The sequence below is a fragment of the Giraffa tippelskirchi genome, chromosome 3 (genome assembly GCF_054371585.1).
Source record: "Giraffa tippelskirchi isolate mGirTip1 chromosome 3, T2T-mGirTip1v1.2.pri, whole genome shotgun sequence".
Lineage (NCBI taxonomy): Eukaryota > Metazoa > Chordata > Mammalia > Artiodactyla > Giraffidae > Giraffa > Giraffa tippelskirchi.
The window spans coordinates 55,484,320-55,505,036 of NC_137277.1; the positions used below are offsets into that span (position 1 = coordinate 55,484,320).

General features: G+C 42.5%; 1 protein-coding gene across 1 annotated transcript in view; it reads right to left on the minus strand.

Annotated features, from left to right (window-relative positions):
- Window positions 1–10,855: 10,855 nt before the first annotated feature.
- ANKFN1 (ankyrin repeat and fibronectin type III domain containing 1) overlaps window positions 10,856–20,717 on the minus strand; it is a 487,980-nt gene continuing 478,118 nt past the window's right edge. Inside the window, exon 22 of the mRNA XM_081585328.1 lies at window positions 10,856–12,041. The gene's annotated coding sequence lies outside the window, so the exon portion shown is untranslated. The remainder of the gene's footprint in view (window positions 12,042–20,717) is intronic.

The following is a 20,717-nucleotide window of genomic DNA, read 5'->3' on the forward strand; positions in this document are numbered from 1 at the left end:
TCCGCGTCAAGAGGAAAAAAAAAGGTTGGGGTGATGCTTGTAAGGTTGGGTTCAGCAGGCTCTGAGGTGGTTGAGGCTGATTAGGTGAAGGCAGAATTGTCCAGAGTTCTTTGGTGTTAGGAATGTTATAGGAAGATATGTATATATTTAAAAAATAAATGAATCTCTGCTTTATTTTTTTTTAAACTCTAATATTTTCCTGGCACTGCTCTTTAGAATTACTTACTTGTCTGGGTGTCCTGAACTCCATTTCAGGACCCAGCTGAAAACCGTGGACAGCTGGAAGGAAGCAGATACTTTGGAGATCCGAGATGTTTGGTATGCCTTTCTGACCTCATTAAAAAAAGAATCTGCTTGTTTTCTTCACATGCTCCTCCACATCTTAGGATAGCTACTTCAAGAACATTGGAAAAACATGTCTTTTTTAGAATTATGTTGGGGAGGAGAGGGCTTCAGTTCTTTGACTCATCTGGGAAACTCTGGATTTCTAGCTCCAAATTTGCCATTTCTGTTCAGAAACCTAGGAATCAGCAGGGGATTCCTCCTCTGAGTAACAGTGGGCTTCATTTGAAGAAATGTTCATCTATGTATGGATTCATTGGTTCTTTTTTTTTTTCTTTTTTTTTAGTCAACAAACTGGCTGCAATCATTTATTGATGATTTACTCAATAAATTTGTAAATCATCTGTAAGATCTCTGCTGACCCATGACAGTCCTACCTAGTAAAGGTGGTCATTTCCCACTTCATATGGGTGAGGAAATTGGTGCTCAGGGAGGCTGAATCATTGGACCACACAGCATTTCTGATTCTTTTCATTTTTCCAAGTTGTTTTCCCCAGAATCTATAGTGGGATGATGCTAAATGTGGAAACCAGAGAGACAGAGTTCAAATCCTGTATCTTCTTCACTCTGGTGGGGCCTTGGGCAAGTTCAAGCCTCAGTTTGTTCATCTGTAAAATGGAGATCAAATCAACAATAACATCCTTGCCAGGATTGTAGTGAGAATGGATGCAACAAGGTGTTCAGAACCCTCTACAATAGTTTCTCCACATGTGGGATGAATATTGGCATTATTAGGCCAAAGTCATGATCCATTGCTCTGGTCCTGGGGCCTGAAAGGAGTCTTTCAAGTTCACAGAGGAGCCTAACTAAGCCTTTGAAAACTGTATATCCTGCCTTGGGTTCTGTGTTCTCTGTTCTGGGCAGAGGTGGTCTTGAGAGCAATCAGCTTCGGTTTCTCCACCAGGAGGTAGAAATATTTAACATAACAAGGTGACCTCATCAGGGGCGGACCAGATTCTATCATCCATAAACAGCCATTTATTCGAGTTGAGCAGGCCCCACATGCCACAGGTAAGCTAGGAAAAGAGAGATTGAATTGTTCAAGTCTGCAGGAGTGGAGGTCGAACAGAAAGGCAACACAACCCTTACTCATAACTTCCAATTGCTGCAAGTGTGTGTGTGTGTGTATGTTTAAAGCAGGTTGAACAGGTTTTCCATGGAAAGGTGTAGAACAGGCCCAAAGCAGGACAATGTTAGAATTTTCTTTTTCATGGAATCGTCTACCTCTCCCCTATCTCTAAACTCCTTCCCCATCTCGACCCATACTGTCCTCTACTCCACATTTCAGCCACCATCACTCCCCCTGCTTCCCATCTCAGGAGAAGCATGTAAGGCTCAAATTAAGCTGATTGAACTGCATAAAGGCACTCTCTTCCCAAATGAGCAAAAATATTCCCACTTAAAAACGTACATAAAATGTTTATGAAATGAGGGAGGAGATTCTGAAGTTATTGTAGGAGCTGGCACAAGGCAGGGCCAGACGTGTGTTAGCGCACCTCTGATGGTTTTCTTCGCAACTGCCATTTAAAACATGTAGACACGTTCCTGCTCCCTCACTGGAAGGCCCCCCAGGCCCCACCCCTAGGCCCAGCTGCATATGCACACAGGAGCCCGCGTGTACAGGCGAGCATGCTCCGACCCCAGTAATCCTGCGAAACACGGGGCCGTTCTTCACGGGCGGGAGCTTGTTGTTTCAGCCTGTTGTTTTCATTTCGGAGCACCTGCACCCCTTGCCCCCTGCCACACTGCCCTGGCCTCGGCCAACAACACAGGGATGTGTGTTTCTGAATAAGCCTCACATTATTTAATTCGGTTTCCTTAGGAATTCGGTAGGAAAACTGGATCCCAGTGAATTGGTCTTAATTGGATCCTTCAGGTCCTGAGCACGCTTCACCTGCCTTGGGCTTGTTCTGTGGACCCCTCTGTCCCCATTGACCCCTTCTTCCCCTCCATCCCCCCGGAGCTGCACACGTGACACGGCAGAGGTCTCTATCCTGGGCAGGAGCAGGGCAATGAGCCGAGGGGTATGTGGGTGGTAAGGACAGCTTGGGCTGCCCGACATTCTGGTGGCTGAAGGGTAGGTAGAGAGGGTGGGCACCAGGCTCCAGGTTGATGAAGAGCTATTCCATATATTTGACTTCCAGCCACTACAGAATCCTATTTGCAAATGTTAAATAACCTAGCCAATATGGTACAAATTATCAATAGCAGCAGGGGGAATGTTGACTGCAGCAACTTGGGCTTTGAAGATATTTCTGTGTTCTAGGTGCAATCCAGGGCCAATGATGTCTTAAATACAACTTTCATTTGATGGATCTCTGAATCACGGCAGAGATGGCATTGCATAAACAAAGCAAAGGCATCTTCCTGATGGGGACAAGCCAATTTGGACCTAAATTAAGACTCAGAGGAAAATCATCCTAGAGTTGCCTTGCCATAGTATGAAGGTGACGTCACTTTCTTAGCCAGAGAGAGCAGTGAAGGTCAGGAAAGCAATGGTGGCTTGTTGGAATATGAAAGATAAAGATGAAAAAATGAAGAATCTGGGCTCTAAGCTCATCCTCAGGCACTGAGTGTAGACATCACCTTTACAGTATCCCTGAGAGGCGGCGGTGGTCCTCCTGGTTGAACACAGGGAGCTCACTACTTCAATGGTGGTACCATTCATTACACTCTTAGACAACTGTGATCATTGTGATTTTTTTTCTGTTAAAATTAAATTGGTCTCCTGACAGACACATCTTGCTATTTGTTAGTTATCCATTGCATAAGAAATTCCTCCAAAATTTAGCACCTAAAGACAACAAACATTCATTATCTCACACGGTTTCTGAGGGTCAAGAATTTAAGAGCAGTTCAGCTATGTGGTTCTGGTTCAGAGCATTTTGTAACGTTGTGGCTAAGGCTACAGTCAGGATTGCAGTCAATGGAGTTTCTGTTGGAGGTAAGCATGCCTGCCTGCAGGTGGTTCCCTCCCATGACTGTTGGCAGAAGGTCTCAATTCCTTGCCAGGTAGACCTCACCATATGCTGCTTGAGCATCTTCATGGCGTGGCAGCTGACTTTCCCCAGAGCAAGAGGTCTGAGAGAGAGCAAGGAAGAATCCATATGTCTCTTATGATCCAGTCTTGGAAGTCACACATTGTTACTTTCGTCACATTCCATTAGAAGGGAGTCACAGTCCAGCTCACATTCACCTTTTTAAGGAAAGAGTTCTGAAGAATTTGTGGATATATTTTTAAATTACTACAGTTGTAATTCTCCTAAATGATACCATGGGAAATAAGTCTATTGAATTATTATGGTAGCCTTCCAGATATTTGACTGCACACCCCTGGCTAAATATCCTCAATTCTTTTATCTATTCCACACATGACTTGCTGTATATATCCCTACTTTTCTCATGTAGTATGTCCATAAAGCTGAAACATGGTACCTTGAATTGGGCATAAGACCCAAAATATGAATACAGAAGAATACGTAATTGTTAGAACTCATTAGCCCATGCTTAGTACACATAGTAGGCATTCAAATAATGTTTGCTTCTGAAAGAATGAACACATGGATTACTATATTGTTAGACTTATTTGTACTAAAATAAATTTGTACTGAAGACTGCATTAGTTTACTCATAGATTGGGGGGGGGATCCTTTTTCTTAACAGATTTTCATACTTTTGTTTAATTGGGAGTTTGTTAAGTAAAATGCTTAAATCAACTTTTTTCCAATCCTTTGCCCAGTTACAGTTCTCCCATCTCGTTCTTGGATTTTTTAAACTTAAATAATGGAACTTTAATCCCTCCTAAATGACATCTGCGGATCAAACTTGTTCTGAATCATGAGCCTATCACTAGTATAAGCTGTCTCTCCTAGATTTATGTGGCCCAAAAGCTGCATAGAAATTATTGATTAACTACTGCTTCTTCAGGCTACCAAGTTATTTCATCTGTGGATATTTTCTCTGCCACCAGAACTCCTGATTTCCTGTCTCTCCTTCTCACTGGGCTCTGCATGTAATCAGTGCTCCAAAAAATGGCAAGCCACCCATAACTAACTTGTTCTAACTTCAGTTAATCCAAGCCATCCCCCATAGATGCGCCTCTCTCTCTCGGTAAAGACCTTTAGAAAGGGAGATTCCACTGCCTCCCACGGTCACCCATTTCCAGAGTTCACCATCTGGAGTTTGGGCAGAAAAGAGTGGGGAGAATGATGCATTGGTAGAATAATTGGGGTGGAAAGGATTTATTCTTGGCCTTTTCAGCAGGGACCAAAATCTTTTTTGGTTTGAGTGGGTGGAGGGAGATGTGGGGGTGGGGAAGATGGGCCTCAACTAAAGTCTTAACATCCAGCAGAGATGGCCATTTGGAAAACCAACGCAGAGTGAGGAGTGGAGGTATTCCACACAGATGTCAGTGTCTGGGGCCAATTAAGAGAGTGCATTTGGATAAGCTGAAAGATGTTAAGCACAGGAATCTGAGTTTTCTTTGCTCAAATCAGACTTGGCAAAATTCTGGTCTTAGTTTATTTTTTCTTTTATCTTGATCTGCTTTATTATGGTTTTAAATTATAGAAATAATATGTACTCTTTTTTTAACCATGTCAGATAATTCTGAAGTATGCAAAAATGTTAATAATCTCCCGATTCCCTCTTCTAGTCCAAAGTCAGAAGTTACCATTTATGTTTCTCTGCATATATATGTATCACATATGCATTAATAGGATTTTAAAAATTACTTACAGCAGGCTGGGTCATAAAATACATTTTACACTCTCACTCTCTTTCCCTTCCCTCCCCTTCATCTTTTTTTTTTCCTCTCAACCCACCATGGATATTTACAGGTCAATATAAATGGCTCTTATTCTTTATAATAGCACTATGTGTGCTGGTTCAGTCATGTCTAACTCTGTGCAGCTCCACGGACTCTAGCCTGCCAGTCTCCATCATCTATGGGATTGTCCAGGCAAAAAACTGGAGTGGGTTGCCTTTTCCTCCTCCAGGTGATCTTCCTGACCCTGTGATGGAATCTGTGTCTCCTGCATTGGCAGGTGGATTCTTTACCCCTGAGCCACCTGGGAATCTCATAACAGCACTATAGATGTAGCATAATTTGTCCAACTCTTCCTCTATTCATTGGCACTCGGGTTGTTTCTAGTTAGTTTTGCCACGAACAGCAAAGCTGCAGTAAGCATCCTGTACAAATATTCTTATCTCTTGACTCTTTCATCATGATTGAGATTTCCCAAGGTGGGATTTTGGTTTTACATGGTACCACGTTTTATATTCTTTTATGCTGGTTAATAGTACAATAAATAATGTACTGTTTTCTCTACCTTAAACCAACTCTCTAAGCCATTATTCTATTTTATTTATGCAGTAGCCAATTTCTCAAAGTGGCAGTTTGACTGAAGGAAAACCCAGGAAAATGCATCTACTCATTGTCTAAGTTGGGATCTAGGGTAGGCTCATTTCTATAGACCCAGTTTTGAAGTGCATCCATGTGTGCCAGTGAGTGTAGGTGTGAATGTGTATGTTGTGATTTAAATGACTTAGCTGAAATGCAAAGAGTGAGCATGTCTACATAGCATTTCATGTTAAATAAAATAAATGGATTGTAATACTGAAGTGTGATATACTAGACAGAGCATGGGATTTAAAGTTAGAAGACCTAGGTCTACATTTTCTGGTTCTCTACTTACTGGCTATATTCTCTTAGAGTTGATATCTTCATGAGAAAAATGGGCATCATCTCAGTGACCACCTTGCAGTTTGTAAGAACTAAAAGAGAGATCACAATGTAAGCCATACAGCCCTACGTGTGTGCCTGCATGCTAATTCAGTTCAGTTGTGTCCCACTCTTTGGGACACTATGGACTGTAGCCCTCCAGGCTCCTCTTTTCAAGGGGTTCTCCAGGCAAGAGTACTGGAGTGGGTTGCCATGCCTTCCTCCAGGGGATCTTCCTGACCAAGGGACTGAACCTACAGTTCTCATGTCTCCCGCATTGGCAGGCTGGTTCTTTAGCACTAGTGCCACCTGGGAAGCCCATACATCCCTGCACATGTGACTTAAATGCATTTAATGCAATCTCTAGCTTCCCTGGTGGCTCAGACGGTAAAGCGTCTGCCTGCAATGTGGGAGACCCGGGTTCGATCCCTGGGTCAGGAAGATCTCCTGGAGAAGGAAATGGCAACCCACTCCAGTACCCTTGCCCGGAAAATCCCATGGACAGAGGAGCCTGGTATGCTACAGTCCATGGGATCTCAAAGAGTCGGACAGGACTGAGCAACTTCACTTTCATTTTAATGCAATCAAAACACTCCAGGGGAAGATGCTTTATTTTTAACAAACAACAAACACATAAAGTCAGAAGGGGCCACAAAGACCTTAAGACTCTTCCAGAAACTTAGGAGGGCCGATCCCAATGGCACCCAAAGCCTAGAGAAGGACTGGCTGGGTTGAGTGGAAGATATCATAAGCTTACAATCAATAGTGTGTTGCAAAATAGTCATAAAAAAAAAAAAAAAAGCTGTTCTGGCATTTTCTGCATTTGAAGTCCCATATTTTACCTGGCTGAAAGGATTACTTTTGGAGAGCTGTCTGGTTTGGGGTATAAAGATTCTTTCTAATAGACTAAAGCTGTTGCTTGCAGTCCTGTACCAAGAAGCCCATGGATAATTCTCAGGCTTCTTGAATTGACAGGATTATTTACCACTTTCATTAAGGCAACCAGCTCAATGATATGCCTGGGACTGTCCCCAGTTCTGGGCACAATTAGATAGCCTTGCTCTCTCTGCTGGATCACTTGCTCTGGGGAAGCCAGGCACCATACCATGAGGATACTCAAGCAGCCCTATGGAGAGATATACTTGGTGAAGAGCTGAGACCTCCTACATCTTGATCTACATTCTTGAGTGGCTAAAACTGTTTAAAGAAAAGAAAATATGTCACGATCACAAAAGTTGCCCTCCATCCCTTACTCCCTGGGGGGTTATTCTTGGTTCTTTAAGACTGAGATTCTCAAATGTTGCTCTTATGGAATATTGGTGTTCTGTGAACTAGAATGAGGAGTTTTCCATTAAATTTAAATAAGAGCCTCTTTTTTTCAAGTATCAGAAAAGAAAAAATTAAAACAGCAGTAGAATTTTATCAATGTTCAATCCTCCATCCAAATATGACTTATCACTTATGATTATAAGTGATAATATATATTAACACTATAACCTTATGATTTTTAAATATAAGTAAAATTATATTTAAAATTACAATTTCACTTGCGAATATCATGGTATGTCATAGAGTGTTATTACTTCCAGTGTGCTTCATGATATAGAATTAAGTTTAGGACCATTTTTAAATAATTATTTTATTGGAATATTATATAAGAACCCTTCAGAAAGTTACGGGAAGGGGGATCATATGTCCCAGTTTTCCAGAGACAGTCCCTGGTAAGCCAGTGTCCTAGGGTCTGTCCAGTTAGTGTCCATTCTCACTGTCAAAAGTGTTCTGATTTTGATGACAAATTATATTTTCATCCTAGTTATGGGGGAGGGGGTCTTCCAGAAACCCAGTAGGAGGGAATTTTTTGTTGTTGTTGGCTAGCTTTTGTTAGATAGATGCCAGGCATTGATTTTTCCACATTTAATGTATTTTCTCAATTAACCCTAAGGATCATTAGTAGGTGCTATTAGAGATAAACAATCCAAGTCCTAGAGAGATTAAATAATTTGCACACATTCAAAAAGCAACCAAGTGGCAGAGTCAGGATTAGAACCCATGTCTGGCAAACCCCAAAACCTGTGCGCTTAGCTAATGCATACTTGTTTTCATCCTCTGTATTAGCAAGTGGTCTGAGATGTTGGACTTCAGTCCCAGCTGCCTGAAATCCTCAAGAATTCCAAGGAAGCAGATGAAACCTCAAGTGGCCAGTGGGGCTTCCTTCTAGGGGAACTGTGTTCCCTGGGTAGGGAAAATGAGGTGTCTGTACTTATCTGAGTATTTCCGATAACCCCAAGGGACACTCTGTCCATTCCTCATTAGTAGAGCTGCCTGTTTACAGCCAGGCTGAGATTTTTTTTCCAAATTAAAGTATAACAAATTCACTAAGACTTCATCGCACATTGCCCTGCCAGTTGGATGTTTTGGGGGCAGGTAGAATGCAGAAGTGTGAGTCCAGCGGCCTGCCCTAGGGTGAGACGAGAAAAGAGCTGATCTGTGTGCGTCCTAGCAGCCGGGAGCTCTCCCTCTACTGTGGCCTGTTCTGGGACTGTGGGCCAAAGGAGCTTTGGAATTGCTTTAGACCTGCCTCTGTGCCTTTAGCTGTCCGGGTAAAAACATCACCTCTCTGGAGGCCTGTGCTGGAGCACAAACCCACGTATTGTCTGGCCCCTGGCAGGCTGGTCTGTGGAGGGGACACTCTAAGAGCTCTATTTTAATCTTTTGGAGCTGGGCCAGGGTAGGAATTCAGCTGCCAGCACCAGGCTCCCCACCCCCATCCTCTCCCCCTCGCCCCCATACTGCTACCCCCTCCTCCTGGTTTCATTTGCTCTGACCTCCCATCATGAGAGGCGCTGGTGTTCTTTTTTTCTCTTTCTCTTTTCTAAACTACCAGGGCTCTTTCATTGATTTGACCTCCCAAAGTGAGGCAGACCAGGGCTCCTCAGTGGGCTACTTGGGGCTCAGAGCTGGCATGGAGCCAGCCCTTGAATCTCGAGATTTACCTCCAGATGTGTGTGCCTCTGTGCTGGTGTGGATGGGTGTGTGTGTGTTGTGTGTGTGGGGTGGGATCTGAGAGTGCTGGTGAGTCTACGTGTGTTTTTGTATCTCTATGACTCTTCTCTCCATATGAAGAAAATGTATACGGTGGGAAAGCTGAGGGGAGGGAAAGATAGCAGGGAGAGTCAGGGGTGGCCCAGAAGCCCACTCTTCCCCCACTGCCTAAGTCCTTCCCCAGTTGCCTCTCTAGGTGCATCTTCGTGTCCCTCCTCAGAGTCACTTGGGTCTTTTCTGGGTAGGAATGCATGAGCCTTGCAACGAGATCAGGTGGCATAGTCAGCAGGGGACTCCTTGAATTCTAGACTTGGCCACTTGCTGGCTGGGTGATGTCAGGCATGTGATTCCCCTTATCCTGAGCCTCAGTTTCCCAACCTGGAAAATGTGGATGATACCACTACCAGCTTTCACAGAAGGTGGGGAGCTGATGATTCGCTGGCACTCCAAAGGTGGCCTGTAATGCCAGTTCCTTCCCAGGCTACCTGGCCTTTCCCAGGAATAAGCCCGAAAGCCACAGCGGGGCTTGGCCCCTGACCCCAGTGAAGAGGCCCCCCCAGCTGGGAAGGAGGGGCTGTGTTCTTCCTGCAGGAGTGGGAGGGGGTTGAGGGTGGGGCCCTGGCTCTCCCCCCCGGAATCTCCCATCTTCCCTCACCCCCATGCTGCGGGCCTCTGCCAGTGATGTGCATTTTCCCCTCTGCACCAGCCTCCCAAACTGACTCATTACCTCGACAGGGTAGCAACTTCCAAAACAAAACTTTTTCAACCAAGGAAAATATAACTGTGAGGAGGAAAACATTTCAGTATCAAGCCTCCTGGGACCCGAGGAAATGTACTGAAAGTTTGTCAGGGAACGATGCTGTCCTGACTTCACAGACTTTGCTGAGGATGGCAGGAGAACAATGGCTGGCACCTGGCACCAGCCACGCTGAATGGCCCACGCGAGGGCCAGGCTGGGGCTCAAGTTGCCCCGGACTTGAAAGAAGCAAGTGTGTGTTCAGTTATGCCTCAAAGCAGGCCCCACTGTGGTAGGACAAACATCCTACAGGACAGAGGCCTTGAGCTGTCCCATGCCAATCCTTCCACTTCCCTTCCAGCCCAAAGGAGATGCCCATGGCAGGCGTGCTGTCTGGCAGAAGGCCTGCTTGCCTCCCTCCTGGGTTCTAGGAAATGGCTAATGGAGAACATTCCATACTTTATAACAGTGCCCCCTGGAGTTGTGCAACGCCTTGACCCTTTCCAGGACACTCCAGGGAAGGGATAGTAGGGCAGTGGTTGGGCAGGATCTAAGAGAACAGCTGGTGAGTGGTGCTGATGCCAAGTCAGGATACCAGGGCAGGTCCAAGGGCTATTCCAGACCGTGACTCCACAATGGTCTGGATGATCAGGGAAAGGGAAACTGAAATAAGTGGTTGTTTTCTCAGAGGGACTGGGGTCAGATTGAAGCAGAAGGAGGAACTTGGGGGGCAGGTATTGGCACAGGATGCTGAGTGGGAATCACTCAGCTGTTTTCCTTCCCCACTCTCTGCTCTGGGATAGACTCATTGTCATGTCTACTATCCTCCACCACCTGCCCCCCGTCCCCCCAAAGAGCAATGGCACCACCAAACATATAAACAAAACAGAAATGCTCTGAGAAGAATCATGACTCATCTCTGATATGTCCCCAGTGTGAATATTTTTTGATTTGAAATTTTAAAATTTTGTGAATATTTGACCAATTCATATTTTTTTATACAACTTTATTAATTTAGCTTTGGCTGTGCTGAGTCTTCGTTGCTGCACGGGCTTTTCTCTAGTTGTGGCAAGCGGGGTCTACTCTCTATTTGTGACGCACAGATGTCTCATTGAGTTGTCTTCTCTTGTTGAGGAGCACTGGATATAGGGTAAGTGGGCTTCAGTAGTTGAGGCTTCTGAGCTCTAGAGCACAGGTGCAATAGTTGTGTTGCATGGGCTTAGTTGCTTCTTGGTATATGGGATCTTCCTGGATCAGAGATTGAACCTGTACTTCCGGCACTGGCAGGTGTATACTTTACCACTGAGCCATCAGGAGAGCCCCTCATGAGTATTTGAAATTTTAAAGCTTAAAATGATCCTGCGCATTTGATAGATGTCTTCATCTGTAAGTTTAGAGAGGAAAAGTGTCTGGCTTGTAGTCACAGAGTGCCTGACCCTGAGCTAAAATATGGGCCTCCCAGGAAAGGGTCTGTGTGCTTTGCTATCTGATTCAGCTTCCTTTGTGGTCACTATCTTTGTATATAATGTCCCCTGTGTGTCTGTCCATGCAAGGTGTCTGTTTCAGAAGACAGAGAGCTTCTGGTGGCCAATTTAGGCATTCTTCTTCCTTTCTCATAAGACCTAAGTCTATGGCATGTAGCATACTGGATAGTCAGGAGTCTTGGGCCCTGGATTTCACTTTATTGAGCCTCAAGTTCCTTGTTTGCAAAATGGAGATAAAAGTTCTTGGTGTGATCACCTCACAGGGAGGTTTGTCAATCTCAAATAGGAAGGTGCTTGTGCAAGTATTTTATAAACATATAGGAGAGTGCAGTTATCAAAAGCTTGGTGGGATAAGTGATGTGGGCAAAAATGACCTTTTGGACATTGGGACAATACTTTTGCAGGTTTTCTGGGTGCTCTGAGTGTGCAGCTGGGATAGGTGGCCAGCATGTATCCATCTCCATGGTGTCCACTCACTGGACAGGATGCTGTCCTCTTGGATCTAATGGGCTGTCTGGACAGCAACGTTTCCCCCCTGACTTCCTTCAGGAGGCTGACCTCAATCAAAGCACTCTGGAGGTGGCATGTGGAGTTCATGGTAGAGTTTTTCAGGAAATCCATTCAATGCAGCCTGAAGGAGCTTCCTCTGATCCATTATAGATAGGCATTATAGATAGGCTGATAGGCATTTGGAAAAGTCCTTGAGTTCATTTCTCTGTGGAGAAGTTAAGCAAACTATGAGAATTAACCTGATTTTCAGTGGATCACTTCATCAGTTTATCACTCATTTAACAAGTCTTTGTACCAGGAGCTATGAAATGTGCTGGGGAGATGAAGATGAAAAAAGAAAAACCAAACAAAACCAGGCAATTGCCAAGGGGGAATGGAGTAGGAGAGGGATGGATTGGGAGTTTGGGACTAGCAGATGCAAACTATTACATACAGAATGGATGAACAACAAGGTCCTGTTATATAACACAGGAAACTCTATTCAATATCTTGTAATAAACCATAATGGGAAAAAAAACCCAGGCAGTTAGAGATCTGATCTAGTCTAGTATAGACTAGTCTAGTATACTGATCCAGTCTAGGGTACTGCTGGGGCCTAGCTTCCTCTAGTCTGTGTCTAATGCCAGTCCCTTCTGTGGCAAGATAACAGTACAGTGATTGACAGAAGAGGGATTCTATGATAGAATAAGGATTATTATTATTAGTAGTAGTAGTATAGACAGCATAAGAAACATTATGCAAAGGTGAGTGTACCATGTGTTACCGGAAGAAGAAAATGCATTTGCATAGTCAAGGAATCTTTGCAAAAATCTAACTTACTTGACAGATAATACTGGGCGAGAGAATTTCCTGGTGAGTGTTTTCCCCTGCCTGGCAGTCACTGTAAATCAATAAGAAACTCCTGGTTTAAGCTTGCCTAATTCTCTAAAATGATTTTCGAAAATTTTTCTGGAGAAGAAGGAATTATTTCTCGCTGGCAGATGGAAATACTGCATATTGCTTGGCATACCTTATCCAAAGGGCTCAGCAGTCAATGAAGGCTCACTTCTTACTTGGCTTGAATTTGAAAGACCTGCCCTTACTCTGTTCTGTCCCTCTCCCAACACCTCCCCAGGAGTGTCCATAGAAGAAAGAGGATATCAAAGAGCAGTGTCATCTGTTTGGTTTGAAAAAGAAGGTAAACTTTTATTTAAAGACAGAATTAGGGAGAGAAAGTAATGGTTTGCTTAGAAAGATGACAATTTACATAGGGAAAACAGCACATTTATCAGGACAACAGAACAGCCTTCTGAGGCTGTCAGGAAAGCCGACCACAAACATGCCCAAAAATTGAATTTGTGTGTGTGTGTGTATTTAAAAGAAGTCTGTAAAACAACATAAGACAAATACATAGTCCAAAGCAGTATATTTCCTGTTCTTTGGAATTCAAGAGGACCTTTGTGCAAGTTCCTGGGATTGAAGTAATCTGTTTGTAGTATTCTCAAACACAGAAGAAATCTCAAATCTCAGCCAGAAGGAGTAGGGGTAAGGGAAGAGCTTTGTGGGTGTATTAATAAAGGCATAGAGAGAGAGAGATAGGACAGCACATGCAGAAATGCACTGAAGACATTTAAACATGCACGCAGTGGAGGAGGGCTAAGGTTAAGATGTCTGAGCTCCTGGGTGCAGTCTGATGAGAATATTTGCCATGGTAGTTTGCTGCTGTGTTTTTAATACTTGACGCCAACCAACTGTACAAGAGAAATTACTCAAATGCTATTGATCGATAGAGGGCCAACAGGTCAGAGTTTTCCAATAATTGTCAAGACAATGCCCTCAATAGTAACTCTTTCAAAGTTTCAGTGAGATTTTAAAAACTCAGACTGAAAAATCTTTGTCTTCATAGAGACTTGGGAAAAACAGGTAAGCCAAGTACTGACAATTCTATTAGTTTATTATTTAATTGACATTTTCCCACACTGAAGACGAGGGCTTGGAAACTGTCCTTTAAACAACAAAAGATCTTATGAAGAATCAACAATATTTTTGACTTCTTCCTCCTTGAACTAGGTTTAAACAACATCAAGTTAGATATAAAGTATATTAGTACTATTTAATGCTTATGAAATAAAGTCATTCCCTCTGACGGGTAAGATTTCTTCAGTTGACAATTTTTCTTTCAGATACAATTAGGCAGATAGGAAATTATCAAAAATACTTGCCATTAGAAAAATTATCTTAATTCTTATTAACCCCTGACCTTATATAAATTGGTAGGCTCAGAGGCATGCATTTCACCAGTGTTGGTTTTGACTGAGGGTACTGGCTGATTACAATAGCTATTTAAAATGCTCAAATAGTCTGCAAAAGTACTTTCTACAAAATATTATTGTTTCAAGATTGGAGGTCACATTTAACACACCGTACATGATTCTTCTGTACATTTACAGAGGTTTAAAGCACACAAAATTGTGCACATAACATACCGAAGTCTAAATTTTTACATAGACTCAGTTGCATATGTAGCAATGAGATACAATAAATTCTGCACAAACAACAACTAATAATCAGCCAAATTACTATGTACACATTAGGCAGAAAGCAGTTAAACACTGCCTAATAGAATGTCCCTTAAATTATTTTTTCTATAAAGCACTCCTACTCTCCCACCCCACCCCCACACTTCTTTAAATTTGTTTTCCATCAAAAACATTAAACTGATGCTGTGACCATATACATGAGAGCTCTCAAACATGAGCTTTGTCACAGGGCAAGAAGCAACACAGCAACTCAGAGTGACTTAATGCAATAATTTGCTGGTCTTGGTTTTATAGATCAGCTACTGGATGGTGGTAACTGTGAAACCATATTCAGACATTTATGTCATGGAATGAAGGAAGAGGAGCAGAGTATTAACTAACAGCTTCTTAACATTTGCCACTAAGTTAAATATTGACTTTTCCTAAAATAAAAAATATGTGTATATCTAGAGAGTAAAGACCATGGGATAATATTGAAAACAAACAACAACAAATCTCCTTCCTTTGTCCAAAGATAATATTGTCACAGTCTACTTATATGATTGTTGAAACAAAACCAACTCTCCTGTTGAATAACCAATTTACAAATTTATTAATAATGGAAATGGAAGAAATAATTAAAAAAAAAAACAAACATAACTACTGTGTGCAGATGTGGTGGAAAAACCAGAGACCCGAAATATGGCAAAATCAGTGCTTCATAAACAGTCAATGGATTTTTCTAAAAATACTTTTTGCTAATGGCAAAGTTCAACACCTCAGAAAAGCTCTGAATTAAGATCTTAGAATAAGTTTCCAAGCTGTACACATAGTTTCAAATACACTACCCTTGTTGTTTGTAAGGCCGCATTGAAGTTTAGCTTAACAGTCATAAGCCATGTGTTTGAACATCTTATGAGAGGAGACCGGCAAAGAAACAAGTTTTTGCCTTGTTCACCCTACTACCTGTGAAGAGGTATCATTGCTTTCCAAATAGCTCCTTTAAAAATGTCCTTAAAGGTATGACCAGAAAAAAGTTCCGATTTGCTTAATTGAATCATCTGGAAAAATATTTAGACTTTATAAAGTGACAATGTAGCACTTTCAATTCTCTGAGAGTGCTCTCTTGTTAATGTATAACTGCCCTCTCTAATTGGCATGTTATAGTCCAATAAATAAATATACCAAGAGATGCACATTGTCTGCTGTAGCTCTGCTACATGCAAAGTTGTGTGAGCTGCAGAATAATGGCATCAATTTTCGAACAAGTATCAATCTTAAAAAGCCAGTGAATTCTGTGTGCTGTTAACAGAACTAGGGAACTGAAATGCCCTGCAGACCCCCTAATAGCTCAAGTTGACAGCTGTCCAAGAGAAGGAAGTGCATCTAGGGTGGAGTGTGAAGGACAAGACAGTGCCAAGGAGGTGGGAATATCTTGTACATCTACTTATCTAAAACTGTCTTCGAGGGAAGAGCTCAGCATTCACCAGGGTGCACATTCATGTGGCAAGAGAACAATGAATGAGAGGCCAGTCCTCTTTCCCACTTGTCTGGCATGATCTCCTGGCAAGGATGGCATAGGTGTTTGCCAGGTGGCTCCAGGACAAGGTCTTTTTAGGGGAGTACAACAAGGCTTCAGTCAGTGCTTTTCAGAAAGTGCTTTGAGATCCTTCAGGAATGAGGGCTGGAAGAATATTATTACTAACTGGCTTCAACTTTCAAACCACATGGAACCATTTTCTCCAGTGTAGTTATTGCTTTGAACATTAGTGAATGTTCTTAAAATGGAATGGTTCTTATCTTAAATAATCACTTCTTAAAATACCCACTCCCCAGAGCGGATGTTTTTGATGACCATCTCCCAGGTACCTTCATCAAGAAAAATGCTGTGATAACCTTGTAAATGATTACTGGGCATATGTATAGATGAATTGCATTTTCCAGGCTATCTTCTTTTATGAATAGATAGCAAGAGTGAAACCAAAGATGTCTAGCCCAACATGCACTGTGTGGGCCTGGTTGAGGCCACAGGCTCCTGCTTCTCCTAAGACATGGATAAGGTAATGGATGATGATGACGGCTATACTCAAAGCAAAATGTGAGCTCCTTGTGGCCTGGGAATCTGTTTCATACTTGATTATTTTGTTTTCTGTGGGACTTAGAATAGAGTTCCAGAGAGGACTTTGACAAGTGATTTTTGAGGGTTTCATAAAGGTGAGAATTAAGCATGGGAGGAACACTGTGAAAAAGAAGATCTGAATCAGGAAAGTTTCCTGCAGTGGCTCCCTGGTTGGACTTAAAAAGAATAAAAGGCAAAAGTCTATCATATCCAAAACAAACAAAACAAAATAAAGCTGATAAGACAAAGCAAAACAAACAAACAAAACATCCTTAAACTTTGTAAAGACTCTAAAATGAGATGACTGGACAGCTGAAAAAAGGACTGTGATTTGGAGAACACAATTATTTCTCACAAGAAGGTATTAATTGAAACTAGGCTCACAGGAAGTTGTAAAGTGGAGGTGTGGGTGGTGGGAAGCTCCGTGAACAAATAGTGGATTATCAAGGATATAATGTCCACTTTTCTATATAGGAATATTGCTAGGAAAATGCATTTTCAAGTTGATTGAGTATGCCCACTGAAATCTAACATTCATTTATTCACTTCATGGGCATGCTTCTCTTTCCTCATAGAAAGTGAAAAAAATCCACCATGTCCATAATATAAATTAGTGGGTTTGAATTTAATGCCATTTTACTTAATGAGTCATTATTTGGCCCAGTGTATCAAAATGTGCTGACTGAATGAGGGGGTCAGAGGGTTGGGTCAGTCTTTGCTTTGGTTGCCTGTCAAATGCCTCCCATCTAGTTCAGTCACAAACTTCTTTCCATGCCACCAGAAAGGTCATGATCAGGGAATAGCTTGGTTTCTGAGTCCTTGACAATTTCAGCATCTCATCTCACATCCTCATTCAATGTACATAATGCCTTATACTAAGAGATAAGTAGAAACTGAGTGGAGACAATTCTGTGTTATTTTTGTTTTTAAATTGGAGTCATATGGTAAGCAATTTTAATGCATTTCTCCTGATTAGGTTTTAACTAAATTATAATTAATTAGCTTAGATATCTATTGTATGAAATTTGCATTTTCTAGCAACAAGGAGCTCTGTGATATCGGAAATTTGTTAGGTAAAGGTGGAGAAAAAGAGTTGAATTTGGAATTAGAAGTAGATAAATGGTCTGTAAACTAAGTAAGTAGAATATAGACAATCTAAAGCTGATTAGGTATGTACCAATTACCAATGGGACAGTCTGCCCTAAAGGAAATGGTTCTGGGTTCTGACCCTAACTCTGAGACAAAACTAGCTCTGTGACCTTGAATAAGTCACTTAATCTCTCTGGACCTTAACTGCCTCATCTGTAAATGCTAGGACTTAGATTAATTTTATGGTCTATTCTAGTCCTAGAATAAAATTCAATCAGAACAAAATAAAGTTGCATTTTAAAATCCTTCCAGGCTTGGGAAAGGAGTTGCAGTGATTCTGATCAGGATTCTTTGGGGGTGGGGAGTGGTTCATTGAGTATAAAATCTCTTAAAACACAGACTGAGCTCTGAGCTTTAGTTTTCAAATGACCATAGGCCACAGGTCAAACCTGAACCTATACACCAAGATAATTACTTACGTTTAAATCAAATGTTTTAAAAATGGAAGGGATCAGAATAACATTGTGATCAGGTGATCTTGTATGAATTCCCATGAGGAGGAATGGCAGAACTGTGGCGACAGGGGTAGGACCGTAAAGAGCAATATTTAACCAAAATGCCTGTGCAGCAGAAAAGGATCATTTAGAATATCAGTGAACTGAATGGATCTTGGCTCCAGGAAAGGAGGGAAGACTCATGCCTGTTTTGAACGTGCAATGTAATTGCTGTTTGATTTGGGTTTCTCCTTTGTGAGAAAGGCAGGTGGGAGTCATTGAGACCAAAGCAAGGTTTTTGGGTGTCTTTAGGCATAGCCATGGAGCCACTGACAAGGCCTTTTAAGATTTTTCCCGAGGCCAGTGGGCCAGCTTATCTAGGAGCAAAACTGACTGAGGATTGAAAAAGGGAATGCAGACTGTCCGAAACTCTGGACAGTCTGTCCGATGACCTGTGTGGGGGTGACGAGATGTGCCTGAGTCACTGAGAAAATTCCATCCTTGCCTGATCACGTCTGAAGGGCACTTTCTTGTCCAATTACAAATCTATCACCTAAGAACCTGCAACAGATCCATTATCATTCTCAGAGTCACAGCCCCCACGGCTTTGCTTATTTTAGGACTGGAAAGGAAATACAATTTTGCACATGTCTCCGTCTCCCTCCCCTTGTCTTGTCTCCAATCCAGACTTCCACTTAACTCGGCCATCTCCTTGCACCCAGGAATAATTCCTGGGCCATTTTCATGCTTAAATGGGATCTGAGTGGACAGAATGGGCTGCTTCCTGGCCTAGTCTATCTTTGCAAGAGAGAGCTAGAAGAGATGCCTCCTCTGCTTTCATTTCTGGAGGGTTCCACATAGCACTAAATTGAAGAAAAGGCCTGCCCAAGGCCTAATAATCAGATCAGTGCTGATGGACAAATTGGATTTGGGGAGCTGCTGAGAAACATGCAGTTTGGAACAACTTGGCTTCTCTGACAGGGACCCAGGACAAGGCCACTAACCCTGTTCCCTAGAGACACAACTTGGGCTTCTTTCCTCAAACTCTTCTAAAGGTTTGGCATGGAGGGAGAAACAATGCTAATCTTATTGTCATCTGTAAAACTCCTTCCTAGCAATCACAAATGCTTGAAAGAGAGTAAACTCAGGAGTCAGATTACAGAGCCAGCCGCAGAGCTGAGGGTGGGTCTTGGGTTGTCCTACTTTGGCCAAGCCCTTCATGGATCATAGCTCTGTCATGGTGAAGGGGCTTTCATAACTCAATGAAGCTATGAGCTGAGCCATGCTGTGCAGTGCCACCCAAGACAGATGGGTCATAGTGACGAGTTCTGACAATCTGTGATCCACTGGAGGAGTGGCAACCCATTCCATGATTCTTGCTGAGACACCCCCCATGAACAGCACTAAAAGGCAAAAAGATACAGCACCGGAAGATAAGCCCCCCCAAGCAGGTGGCCAATAGGCAGCTGGGGAGGAGCAGAGGGCAATTACTAATAGCTCCAGAATAAATGAAGTGGCTGGGGCAAAGCAGAAATGATGCTCAGTTGTGGATGTGTCTGGTTGTGAAGGTAAAGTCCAATGCTATAAAGAACAATAAGGCATAGGAACCAGGAATGTTTGGGTCCATGAATAAATAAATAAATTGGATACAGTCAAGCAGGAGATGACAAGAGTGAACACTGACATCTTAGGAAGCAGTCAACTAAAATGGAGAGGAATAGGAGAATTTAATTCAGATGACCATCATATCTACTACTGTGGGTAAGAACCCCTTAGAAAAAAATGGAGTAGCCCTCCTAGTCAACAAGAGTCTGAAATGCAGTCTTTGGGTGCAGCCACAAAAATGACAGAATGATCTCAGTACATTTCCAAGGCAAACCATGCAACATTACAGTAATCCAAGTTTATGTCTCAACCACTGATGCCAAAGAAGCTGAAGGTGACTGATTCTATGAAGACTTACAACACCTTCTAGAAATAACACCAAAAAAGATGTCCTTATCATCATAGTGGACTGGAATGCAAAGTAGGAAATCAAGATTTCTGGAATAACAGGTAAGTTTGACCTTGGAATACAAAATGAAGCAGGGCAAAGGCTAATAGAGTTTGGTCAAGAGAACACTGTTTGTTTGTTCAGAGCAGACACCTGTTTCCAACAACCCAAGGGATGACTCTACATGGACATCAATAGATGGTCAAAACTGAAATCAGATAGATTATGGTCTTTGCATCCAAAGATTGAGAAGCTGTATACAGTTAGCAAAAACAAGTCCTGGAGCTGACTGTGGTTCAGATCATGAGCGCCTTATTGCAAAATTCAGGCTTAAATTGAAGAAAGTAGGGAAAATCACTAGACCATTCAGGTGTGTGTGTTAGTTGCTCAGTCTAACTCTATGTGCCTGCCCTGCTCCCCTGTCCATGGGATTCTCCAGGCACGAATACTGTGGGCTGCCATGCCAGACAACCAATTCCAGACCCAGGGACTGAACTTGGGTGTCCTGCATTGCAGGTGGATTTTTACCATCTGAGCCACCTGGGAAGACCATTCAGGTATGACCTAAATCAAATCCCTTATACAGTGGAGGTGATGAATAGATTCAAGTGATTAGATCTGGTAGACAGAGTGCCTGAAGAACTGTGGACGGAGGTTTGTAACATTGTACAGGAGCGAGTGACCAAAA